Raw genomic sequence first — 12,983 nt, 5'->3', positions numbered from 1 at the left:
TGGTTACTTAGTATATTGCTTGCTTACACCTTTAAAATCGAGCAAATTGAAAACACATCTAAAACAGATTATTGAATCATTTAATTCATTCCATTTTATATCTTTGTAGATATACCTTATCCAGTTTTTCCCCCAACAGAAGAAAATATCACTAACAAACATATACATGCCATAAATAGCACAGTTGTTTTGCATTAATCAAACAGCCTGCAGACTTGTTTCTTGTCTCACAATTTACCATCCCACTAATTCAAGTTTAGTCTAACTCATCCCCCTGCATCTGTAGTCCATCCCGGCCCGGCATGGCCGAACACTGCTCAGTCTAGATCTGTGAATTAGTCACACTTGTTTGTTTGCTCACATTTGGCCATCTCTCTTCCATTCATTTTTAAACACAACCCCTTACGTCCCCTGTCTGTCCATTAGTGTTCTGCTGTATAAAGCAAATGGCCATGGATATACCTTAGGGCCATGGAGACAGGAGCTAAGGAAGGAAGGGAGGAAGGAGGGAAGAATAGAATACAGATCTGGGGTAAAAAGGCGGCAAAGATTGTGCAACTCCTATGTATTTCATTTTGTCTTACATAATTCATTTTGAAATGCATCTTGCATGATGTAAATCTGTTCGGGGGCACCCTCTATTTCAAGCCTTTACCCTTAAATGTCTCTGTGGTTGGATTGTCCTGAGGCAGTTTGAACCCACCAGCCTGCCACACGCCCCCAGCCTTAATAAATCATAACGGAGGAGAACCGCACTTATCAAGGTGGTCAGAGACCTCTAATGAGCGCAGGGACCACGACTCCGCACAACCCCAGAAATATTTTATTAAGAGCACATTTAAACACACACCACTCAGGATGTATGACCACATTGGTGAGCCCCCTGTATCACATCTGCATCAGAAGATGGCAGAGGCCCGAGACCGTTTGTGTGTGACATCCGCAGATTGTTTAAGCTTCCCACTGTGACGTACCTAATTCCGTCCTCTAGTCCTTCTTGTCCACTGGCGGCCAACGCTGAGTGCCCTCTGTGGAGCACTTGGAATATTTCCAGGATCCCGATGGCCACTGTGGAGCCTCATGACCTTTGTTCTCATGCTCTAGCTATGATGGCCCTTCAGAGGAGAGAACAAACTCGCAAGTCAGACTCAGATCGTCTCACTGAATAATGGTCCCCTGCTTCTGTATCTCTATTGTCTGCTTTGTGGGTGAACTTGAATAGGCAGATTTATTGAAAATATAGATGCTTCTTTGAGGCAAAGATACATTTCAGAGGTTTTTGAAGTTTGTATGAACATTTTTCTTTGAAATAAAACACTGGGCCCACTGATTTTTTTTTTTTTTAATTTAATATTGTGCAAATCAAATAGCTCTCATTTCTCTATATCTCAGGTTGAATTAACTGGTGACGAACCACAAATCTAAATGTCTTTTGTACAAGAGAAAACAATTGGTTTTGAACACGACTTGTTCCATACGAGAGCTTCCACTTTTGTACCTTTGAAAATATCCATTTGCCTCTGCCCATGTATTTTTTTTTGTTCTAATGAATTAATGCAATTTAAACCAGTAGGCATTTGGGGGTAAAATGGGAAAGAGATCATATCACAGGTAAAGGCCAGTCTCTTTGATACAGGCAGACCATCATCAAAGAAATGCTCAGGCTCTTAGCCATGAATCTACTATTCAAAATATACCTGACCTAGGATAATGGCAAGTACATTGTTAATGCATCATTTTTTTAATAAGTTTGAAAATTGCACAGACCACTGAACAAAGTCAGAATGAGCAAGGACTCACTGACAGTAATAATAAAAGGTAAGAAACTCTTTCTTTTACATTCCTTTTATGTTTCCAACATCCAAGACTGAAGAAAAGTAGTAAGAAAGAAAAAATCATTACGTGGTTGTTTCATCTGACTCTTTTCTTTTCTTGCACAGAAAGACTGGGCTGATTAAAGATGACTAAAACCTAAACCCGACCAAGCTGCGTTGCTCTTCTCTTTCCTCCGCTCTTCAACTTTTATTTTTAATGGAAAATATGCCCCGAGCTCGTTTACTCAGGAACAGAGGGATATAAATGTTTTAAAATGTAACCAAAAAAAGAGAAAGAGAGGGAGGAAAATGGAATGGAAAGAGGAAAGGATAGGTGATATGAGAAAGATTTTAATCTTAATAATTCATATAGCAGTCCTTCAATCCCCCTTTTTCTCTCTGCTGACTGGTGTTTGATGAAGATACAGGTTTTCTCTGTGCTCGGCTGCAGCAAGGTAAATGTTGTGCGTTGTAGATAGGCCTCAGATAAGGCCAATATATGAGACACTTACCAGTGGGAGTGGGGAAAACGACATCACACAGGCAGAATATACGAGAGGGGAACGGAGCAGGGCCGGATCTCAAACAAGGTTAGACTGGCAGCATAGGCCTTAAGGGAAGCCTGGCAAGACGGCAAGTCAGACTGCCCAGAGATTGTAGCACCTCGGGTCACAGGGTCAGTGAAAGGGGGGGTGGGGGGCATGAATACTTAAAGCCACAAGAAGCTTTGTTTGCTTATGTGGAAATTCATTTGAAACTGGCTGGACACCAAAATGTCACTGGCTTTGTTGGTAGGACGTTGCATTTCAATCGAATTATGCATTATCGGGTTTTTCATCAAATTTGTATTAGTGGCATCTTAATATTTTAGGTGGCAGGAATGCTATTATTTCAAAGATCTGCAGTTTCTGTGGGCATCTCTCTTAGGTATTGCTTTCAAACTATTAATGCCATGTCCTTCCACACTGCAAAGATCTTGTGTGTTTGATGTATTTTGCGCACACATTTCCTTAATTTTTTGTCTGGAATTCACAGTGAAATTCAGTGGTTTTGAATAGAACACAAGATACAGGCCCAGAGTGTGTACAAGAGAGAGAGAGAGAGGGGCCGAGATGATGAGGAAGGAAGAGGGCTTTGCTGCTCTGAGGTACAGCCCTCTGATCTCCTTTTAAGTTGCGGCCCAGCATGCTCAGCAACACAGCCAAGTCAGACCTGCAGCCCCCCAGGGTTCAAGCTCTGCTCAAAGGATTCTCCTCTCTGAGGCTCCTCTGCATAACCGCCAGGCCACGGCATCTTTCCACCTCAGCGATCACACACACACACTCACACACACTCACGCACACTCACGCACGCGCGCACTCGCCGAGCAGGACTCGCGCGTTGACACTGTGTTTGAGGAAGTGTTCTGTGATAATGTCCCAGTATTGATCAGCTATCTGTGTTGATAGCTGTGGGGAAAGCGACCTGAATTCAATCTGGAATAATTGTTTAATACCGGAAAGGTGGCTCAGCCTGCAGTCTGCCATGTAGTGGGGGTGAGGCTGTTGGGGTCCAGGGTTCATCAAAGGTGAGGGGCCCTCCCTCCCATCTGTAGTCCGGGGAGTCAGGTTCAGCCAGAGGGTCTATGGGCGACTGGAGGTCTGGACGCCATGTCCATCTGGATCAATTTGCATACAGGGGCCAGCTGATGGAGACAGCCCCTCCTGGTTAGTGACAGGAGAAGATGGCTGGAGGGGATGGTTGATTTTTGGAAATGTGATTTTTCTAAGCAGGAGAGAGCTGAACTGCCAGACTTACTATTTGGTTAATGTAATGCAAATTGATTTTCAACATCACCATCACTGCTTATATCTCACTGGGTCATGTTTATTTTACTTACAGTATGTATGTAATGGACGGATGTGGTCAGCAATTATTTTATTAAGAAAATAGATTGACACTAAAAAGAAGTGACATTAAACCTTTAACTTGGCAGTGTACACACACATACACACACACATAGTGAAATTTTTACAACACACATTTCAATTTATGTGTCAGTCAATTTTTTTCCCTTTGGGTAGATGCTGGCAATTGTCTTGTTTGCTAGTAGATGTCATGCATTTCTAAGCGTGTGTGCGTGTGTGCGTGTGTGGGTGTGTGGGTGGGTGTGTGTAAGGCATTCATGAGATTAGTGTGAACCCTGTCCTCCCTGAAGGTGCAGAGGCCAGGCACACTGCTGCCGCTCATATGCATCTCTTTTATTGTCTATTGTGCATAATCACAGTCCCCTCGCCTCTCTGTGCCAGACTTTTGACCCTTTTTTATTTTGCTGTCCATTTTCAGCTGCCCCGCAACCTAACAGGCATTAGACTACTGAGCAGATGTGCAGGGAGCAGCCAGTTAATGCTAATGAGGTTCCTCTGAATCACCAAATCCTTTTCATAGTCTGGATGACAGAATGAGAAAAAAGTAGTTTTGAGCACGTTGAATCCAGTTTTAGGGAAAAGATAGATTTGTTTTAGTTTTTGATTAAAAAAAGAATTATAGCTCAAAAGTCATGGTTTGAGGTCAAAGGCCACGCATGCGTTTTTGTCTGCGTCTGCCTACGCACGTGTCAGCGTCCATCGTCAACATGCAAGTGCGTGCGTGCGTGCGTGCGTGCGTGCATGCGTGCATGCGTGTGTGTGTCTCTCCAGGCTAGACAAAGCATGCTACTCCTTGGCAGTTCCTCCCTGTCACTGCAGAGGCCTCAGTGTGTGTGTGTGTGTGCGTGCGAGTGCGAGTGTGTGATCAATCTCACGTGGACCAGTCATGGTGTCAGAGCAGCAGTGGATCTGACTCTCTCTCTCTCTCTCTCCCCCTCTCTTCTCTCCTCATCTCCCATGTCTCTCTCTCCTCTCCTCTCCTCTCCTCTCCTCTCCTCTCCATACATCCTTCTCTTTGACTGTGGGACAGTAGGAGTGCCCGGTCAGGAGCGAGCCCACAGAGCAGCCATCTTTCTGGAGGATAATTAATGCAAGCCAACCTGGAGGGCTGATCACACCGCCGGACCGCTCCACACAGGTAACTGTCTCGTTCCTTTTCTGACGACCTGCCCTGCTCTGTTTCACTTTGTCAACAGAGCTTTGCTGACTGACTGACTTGCTGACCAGCACTCACTCATGCTTTCACTTCTCTCTCTCTCTCTCTCTCTCTCTCTCTCTATTCTCCCTCCCTCCCTCTTGCCCCCCCCTCTCTCTCTCTCTCTCACTCTCTCTCTCAAAAACATGGAGACACACACACACACACACACACTCACGAGCACACATACTCACGCACTGCACACAAGGCAGCACTCACGCCCATTACTGAGCAACTTTTATCAGTGTGTGCTGGAGTGAGAATAGCTCGGTTTCCCTCTTGATCTACATTGTGTGGGTTTACAGGTGTTGGAGAGACACGTTTCATGCTCTGAGGTGGCAAATGTCATGTTTTTGAAGTTGAAGTGGGTTGTCTTTACTGCTCTGGGCTGTACTAGGTGCCTCTACGCCTCTGATCGCCTCTGATCGACTTTCTCAAAGGTTACAGCTTTTCTCTTTTCTGTGATTTTGTGTATTTGAAGTGTTATTCCTCGCTGAGATAAAAAAAAACACACCCAACCTCAAATCTGTGGCAAACGGTGATGATTCTGAAGCGGTTAAATCTGTTTGACAGCTTTGTAACAGTGTCACTTTTCACCCTGAAGTGGATACTGGAATGATGCCACCTTTTAAATAACAAATTAATAAATATAAGACAGAAATAAGACACATTAATTCATGATTTCTGTAAGGCAGTAGAAAACTCAGTTACCAAAGTTTATGAACAAATATTGTTTCCTACTTTTGTAGTGTTTTTTTGGGGGGTTTATAATATTAATAATACATTTTGATCATTAACGTTTATCTATACAATGACTGTCATGCTAGTTTTCTGTATGATTTTATTCTGTTTACACAATCTTATTTCCTACCAAATTTGAACAGGACTTCCTCATATTCAGATCACTTGTCAAAATAACATCAAATTGATATCACACGGAGGCTTCAGTTCTGGTTTTCTACATTAGGCCATGAAATGACTTGTTTTCTTTTGTCCATTACTTTGGATTGAAACACATGGCTCAACTTCCAAAGTCATATAGGGAAGCAGCCACTTTGAGAAGAGGGTAAAAGGTGTTTCCTGTGAATGTCACTCTTGTTTTTAGATGAAGAGACATTTTTGTAAAGGGTCAGCTCATGAATTTATGCTGTAGGTGCAGCTCTGGGAGCTTGAGAGGGGGGGTTAAACTGGAGAGCTTTCTGTTCAAGTGCCCACCTGTCAAATGTGTTTAGACGATGGCGATATAGTGTAACATAACTTAAGTGTGTTAGCATTCCATTTATTAGATGAGGCTAGGTGACCCAATTAGAAGTTGTTTTAAAACTTAATTTACACGCACACACTCAGCAGTCCAAAAGGTTAATGGCTGACAAATTAACCCCTGCAGCATTATCTTACAAATGGCCCGCGGCATATGATAACCTATAATCAATACCACCAATTACGTGTCAGACAGAGGCTATTGGCCGTGACCTGTCTCTCGTGGAGAGACTTTCTGGGGAAACAGGATCTCTTCCACTATGCAGATGCAGGGTCTCTCCCATTCTGATGTCATTACATGTCATGACACCTGGGACCACCTAACATCCACCGGCCGCATCTCGCCCTCTCATTCTGTTGCCTCCTAACCTTCTACTCTTCTTCTTCTCCTCGTCTTCATCTTTGTATCGATTGCATCTTTATCCTCATTTTCCTCCCCTTCTTGTTCTCGCTTCTCGCTCCGTCTCCTTTTTTCAAGTCAATCGGGTCCGTGTTCAATTTTAAGTGAAAAAAATGAAAAGGCCGACAAACAGTTTGTGTATCACCTCAGCACATAGAGTGCAGCGGATGTGACACGACATGATGTGACTCCTTTGAACTTCTGTGGACACGCATCATTGTTTCGTCCCTCGAAGTAACACAATTTTGAAATTCGTTCTAAATACTTCATTATATCAATCCTCAATTTAATTTCAGCTATTGCAGACATTTATATGATTACTAATTACAACATTTGTCATATATACACACAATAAAATTTTGAGAAACTGTTTTGCATTTTCTGAAATCTTTGCACAAGACTTTCATGTGCAAATCATGAATCTGGGACAGTTTTCTGTTACATCTAAAAAAAAAATCCTAAGTGCAGTGGAGTCCTGCAGTGACAACCTCGTCAGTGTTTCTTATCTTCAAAGTGTAGCCTCGCAGTTACATAATTAATTGGCAACGAATAAAGGAACACATAATCATAAACGAGCATGCACCAAAAGGTCCTTTACATGCTAATTAACATGTTGATGGTTAATTAAGAGTAAACTAAGTCGAGTTTCCAATTTTTTTTTTAAGTGAAAAGTGTTTATGATAAAAAAGTCCCCGTGTCCCAGGCGTTTGATTCCGTGGAGGAGGGACTCATGTGATGATGGCCCTCAACACGAGGTGCGTGTGTACCTGCGCTGCTTCCACAGGGGGGGGGGGCGTTGATCTCACACCATCAGGCCACAGTCCAAACTGTTTCATCGATAACAATAGAAGATGAAAATAGATAAATGTCAAGCGAGGCTCGTGTGAGCCGCGCGTCCATATTCATGAAAGGCGCGACGGAGATGTGTGTTGTGAACAATGTGAGGCTGAAAAGCAAATCGCTTTTCATTCTCCACGTTTCTGCGCTAAATTCCTCCAACTCACTGGAACGCGTATTTACTCTTTTAATTGATTCAGTCATTCATTTGATTTGACAGGAGTTTACTAAATTCCTGGCACGGTGAACATCGACAGATCTGTTGAAACCAGTTCAACGAGAGGTCTGCACGGCGCCCTCAGATATGTCAACAAATTGACGAACGACTGAATAAGAACAATATTCATATTCATCATCATAATAATAATACAAAAATACATTTCAACAAAGACATGCTCCTATAGTTTGAAGTGGAACGTCTGTGACGGTCACTGGCTGCAGGGACCTTGAACTTCACCGGAGCCGGATGGACTTCAGACGTGTGTGTGTGTGTGTGTGTGTGTGTGGGGTGTGTCTGAGAGTGTGTGTTAGTGTGTGAGGGTGTGTGTGTGTGTGTGAGAGAGTGTGTGAGTGTGTGTGTGTGTGAGAGAGAGTGTGTGTGTGTGTGTGTGTGTGTGTGTGTGTGTGAGTGTGTTCGTGTGAGGGTGTGTGTGTGTGTGTGAGTGAGTGTGTGAGTGTGTGTGTGTGTGTGAGAGTGAGTGAGTGAGTGTGAGTGAGTGTGTGTGTGTGTGTGTGTGTGTAAGTGTGTGTGTGAGTGTGTGTGAGTGTGTGTGTGTGTGTAAGTGTGTGTGTGTGTGTGTGTGTGTGTGTGTGTGTGTGTGAGTGTGTGAGTGTGTGAGTGTGTGTGGGGTGTGTGTGTGTGTGAGTGTGTGTGGGGTGTGTGTGTGCCTGCTGTGACACCCAGTGCAGGGTGAGTGCTGCTCACCGGCTCGTACGGTGAGGACAAGTATATACCTGCTGCTTCTCTGACCCGTGCATATTTCTGTTGGTTTTTTTTGTGAAAAATTATTTTCCCCACTTGATTCATATTTTCTATCGCGAATTTGCTGTATATATTTCCCTGATTCGATCAGTTTCATGCCCTGCATGGCATTTAACCCCCCAGTTAGTGATATTAATAGACAAGTCGAAACTGAAATGAATGTTATATTTTTGAAGTCCCTGCCAAAGGCCTTACATTGACATGACAGAGCAGCCTCTCAGCTGGCGAGGCCTGTACGATGTCCAGCCCAGAACGAGGTCGAAGTGATGTACTGTAAGACTGTGGTCCAGTCCTGCTCCACATGCAGGCCCATGTTCGTCCTTCACGGACAGGACGGGGGGGGGGGGACAGCTCACTGTAACCAGTATAAATAGAAACATGCATTTCATTCTTTATTTTGCTCTTTTTTTCTTAATGTAGCTCGGCTGCTGTCGTCCTCCTCTTCTCTTTTTTCTTTTCGAAGCACGGACTATATTTTGTTTCACAAATGTTAATTGATTAATGATCAGACGTCCTCGCGAGTAGATACATTTACATCCTGCATTGATGTTTCGGGTTTCTATTTGTTTCCTGCCCGTCAGTTAAGGCTTCGTGAGACTGCGCAGGCCCCGTCCTGTGTGAGACGCTGACTATGACGTCATGTCTGGAGAGCCTTTGGTCTCCGGATGACTTGAGAGTAACTCTTGGTGATGAGCACTAAATAAACAGTGTTGTGTCTTTCTCCCTGGGAGACGGGGGGGGCAAGAGCCCGTCAGGGTTCAGGGATAAATAATTATTTTTTTACAGTTGAAACTTAATAAAAGAAATAAAAAGAACTCAGGAAGGTGGAGGTGTCTGATTGTGGCAGGTCCCGGGATGATCTGTTTGACAATTCAGCGTCAAAAGAAATGGAATAGAGAAATAGAGAAATGAAGAAATGAAGGCACATCGGGTATTCCTTTTTAGGGTGGCAAAGCTCTGCAAATCATAAACAATAGGCCTGTGTACCTTCAATTATATTAATCTGTTAAGGTCCCCAGTCTGTTTAAAAGAGAATATGAGATGAGAGCAAAATAAAATGTTGTGCTTCTGTTATTGTTCTTTTTTTTTTTTTTTTTTCTTTTTTTTACAAATAAATATCGGTATAATTTATTCAGATAAATCCCATTTTTAATATTTTGAATTAAATGTGTTGAATTTGAGTTCCAGCCACTTACAACATGAGATGTAGGCCCACCGTGTTGCTGGCCAATTAATGTACAAACAAGTGTCCTGACAGTGTGACGAAGTGTCACTCTCAATCGGATCAAGACACATTCCTCAACAGTGGCCCGCCAGGCAATTAATACAAGCTATTACCCTAATGAGGCCCGATTAGTAAAAAGAAAAAAAAAGAGGGGGGGGGGGGGCGCTAATTGAAAAAAAAAAAAAAAAACCCTCAGAAAAGGAGGTTGTGCATTGTAGACAGGCAGCTCTCAGTGGTAAATACCATTCACATTCAAATGAGAGTGACAAGATTTTGGCACAGGAACAAGCACACGTCCTCCTCCTGCCCCCCAGTCTGCCTGCAGAGAAAAAAAGACCTCCGCCTTTTGTTAACCTGACACGTGTTACTTGGTTAATTCTGGAAGAAGGGATGGCACCGTGCGTGGACACGGAACCCAGGCCCCCCGAACACGAGGAAAGGACAGGAATTCAAATAATAAAATATATCATATTGAAATTGTTTCTTTAAAAAAACAAACAAACAAACAAACAAAAAAACAACCCCCACATGTCCTGTGCCTTTTTCCTCTCATGGTCCATGGGGACGCACGAGGCCAGTGCGCGCGGAGGCGATCCAACAGAAACACAGTGGCTGCAAGAGGCATCTCATTGGAGTAAAGGAGGGAGTGTGTGTTCAGAATGGACTCTCAAATGCATTCGAGCTACAGTAGAGAGGGGAGAGCCTGGCACCTGTCTCCCTCTCGCTGGAGATTTGCACCCTCCTGCTGCCGGCATTGAGTGTGTGTGTGTGTGTGTGTGTGTGTGACTGGCCATGCGTGTCATATTTTCGACCGAGACGCACGCAAACGACGCCTTTCCTGCGGCATTTGTCTCTTCCTTGTGCACTGCAGTGAATGTGTGACCTAAATAACCATTTTCTTCTTCTTCTTATTGTCTGTTCCTCCTTTTACACTCCTCATAAGAGCATTCTGTAACTTTGCACGTTTTGTCGGAGCCTCCCCGTCCTCCTTCCCTCCTCGCGACGTCGACTTCTTTGATGAGTGTAATATTAACATGATAAGGAGACGTCAATGAAAAGCTCTCTACCTGACTGAGCAGATGGTCCTGTGATATACCGGGTTTAATGTAATATTAATGCATGCGGGGCTTGTTTCTTATCAGGAAGGATCTCTCCAAAATTGTCCTCCACAGGGACCCACTTAGAGTGAAGCACACATAATAGAAATGATCACTCTTTTTTTTTTTCTTTCTTTCTTTTTTTTCGCCTGCATCTGAAAGATATCACTCCACTTCATATAGTAAGTGACAGGAATTTAAAAAAGAGCCTGTTTCATTTAGGTTTAGCTCTTTGGTTTTTTAGTGAAAGCATATTTTCATGTCAAATTTACTTGCTAATTTGCGGCTTCAAATAAATAACATTTTGTGATGAACAAATGAAGCCTTATTGCCATTGACTAAAAGAACAAAAAAGTTAAATGTTTTTTTTTTTTTAATTCAATTGAGATTTAGGAATCTGGACATAATCTAACTCCATGAGGAAACTGAAATAGAATTGAGGAAAATCAGTATTCAGCTAAAAGCAATGCCAAACAAATTTGTAATTGAAGTGAATGATATTAAAAGAGCTGAATCCTAAACCAAATATTTGGTTGTGAATTTGTTGCTGTATTAATTTGGAAGTGCAATTGTCAGTATAATTTTTTACTTTAACTTTTAATTATACTGGCCTATCCATCCACCCACTCATCCAGCCACTCATCAATTTTATTCCACTACTAAGACACACACACACACACACACAAACACACATATATATACATTTATATAAAGATATAATATATATAAATGTTTCTTTGTATGCAAAAAAACCCCCAGGATATATATTTTTTTTTTTACATATGGCATGAACATAAAAGAAAATTCTGTCTTCTAATCATTTTCAGTTTAGGGCACTTGAGGTGTATTTAAATGAATGACGTTGTCAGTTGGAGGTATTGATTGTAGGATTGTGAAGGTGTATGTAAAACGGAGTGTTGACGCGTCTGCTCTGGGCCGTGCCCCGTGAACAGAGAGGACCCGAGGATAATGAGGCGTAATGCTGCCGGAGCCGGGGCCTCCTGCTGAATAAATCCCAAATTATACCCCAAACCAAGTGAACATTTTCCTGGGGGCCACAAGGTCAAGTCCATGACCCCTGACCCCAGAGAGTCTGTGTCTGGAGAGGAGGTGAGACAGGAGAATGAACATGGCTGCTGCTGCGGCTGGTGGTGATGGCGAGGGAAGTGCCTGGGACCTGGTTGTTGTCTGTCTCTGCAGCCTGCTGTCCTCAGTCCTGCTCCTCCCTGCTTGATTTTAGCCAACACTTCATCTATTATTTAGCAGACTTATTAAAAGTTATTTCAGAGCCATCAGGTCCTGCCAGATGACCTGAGAGAGGGGCCCTCCTGAGTGGCCAGACAGACTGGAAAATCCAAATGGACACAGTGGAACTGCTAAAACACACAGACCCAAAACAAACAGAAAACACTCCCTGCATTATTAAGAGGTGCATTCGCTATAGGAGAAATAAGAGCTCTTCAATATTTTACCAGCACAATCTCAAATATAGATGAATGTTTAATTAAGCCAACTTGCAGTATATGTAAGAGAAAAACTAAATAAGATAACAAAACGGTAAATTACATTTTATCAATGCACTAAAATACACAAGCAAAATACTTTCACTAATAAGCATCTTTCAATGCATCATATAAACAAAATCATTCATCATGAAAAATTTGTGAAAAGACACTATTTAACGACTAATTAAATTTATCAAAATAAAGCAGAAATTTGCCATTATTTGTGGAAAACTCAACAACTGTAACACAAAAATCTAGTTTTAACAGTAGAATTTTTCTAATTAAAATTCAATGTTTATTAAGATGAGTAAATTTCTTCTTTTCAAAGCCTATTTCAATTTCTAATTGTCTGTGAGTAATCAAATAAAATAAACGACGAATCAAAAACTGTCAGAAAATATCTTAGTTTTAATCCCAATTACATATAATTTGAATTTCACAGCCAATAAAAGGAGCACTCCATTCAAGTGTGTTGCCTTATCCCTTCGGCGCTGGGCTTAACCTATGCCTTGACACGGCTTTTGCCTTGGTCTGTACATAGTTTTGAATATTCATATATCTTCGCCGGAGAAGCGTGACATAACCTTTTTTCCCCTTAATGTGATGTGTGCACATGCACTTCCCAGCTGTGTCCAGAGAGGGCTGGGCTATCATGGTGGAGTGTGTGTGTGTTGGGGGGGTGAAAGACGTATAGCGCGAGAGCTGGCCGAGGCGGAAAGGTCAGGGGAGGCAGGAGACAGGCGGGCTGGCGGACTGGCGGA

At 42.7% G+C, this 12,983-nt stretch overlaps 1 protein-coding gene across 1 annotated transcript in view; it reads left to right on the top strand.

Annotated features, from left to right (window-relative positions):
- zfhx3b (zinc finger homeobox 3b) overlaps window positions 1-12,983 on the top strand; it is a 320,474-nt gene that overhangs the window by 89,061 nt on the left and 218,430 nt on the right. Inside the window, exon 5 of the mRNA XM_047331745.1 lies at window positions 4,752-4,859. The gene's annotated coding sequence lies outside the window, so the exon portion shown is untranslated. The remainder of the gene's footprint in view (window positions 1-4,751; window positions 4,860-12,983) is intronic.

The sequence above is a fragment of the Scophthalmus maximus genome, chromosome 4 (genome assembly GCF_022379125.1).
Source record: "Scophthalmus maximus strain ysfricsl-2021 chromosome 4, ASM2237912v1, whole genome shotgun sequence".
Lineage (NCBI taxonomy): Eukaryota > Metazoa > Chordata > Actinopteri > Pleuronectiformes > Scophthalmidae > Scophthalmus > Scophthalmus maximus.
Note: the sequence above shows the minus strand (reverse complement) of the source record. Positions and strands in the feature narration are given on the sequence as shown.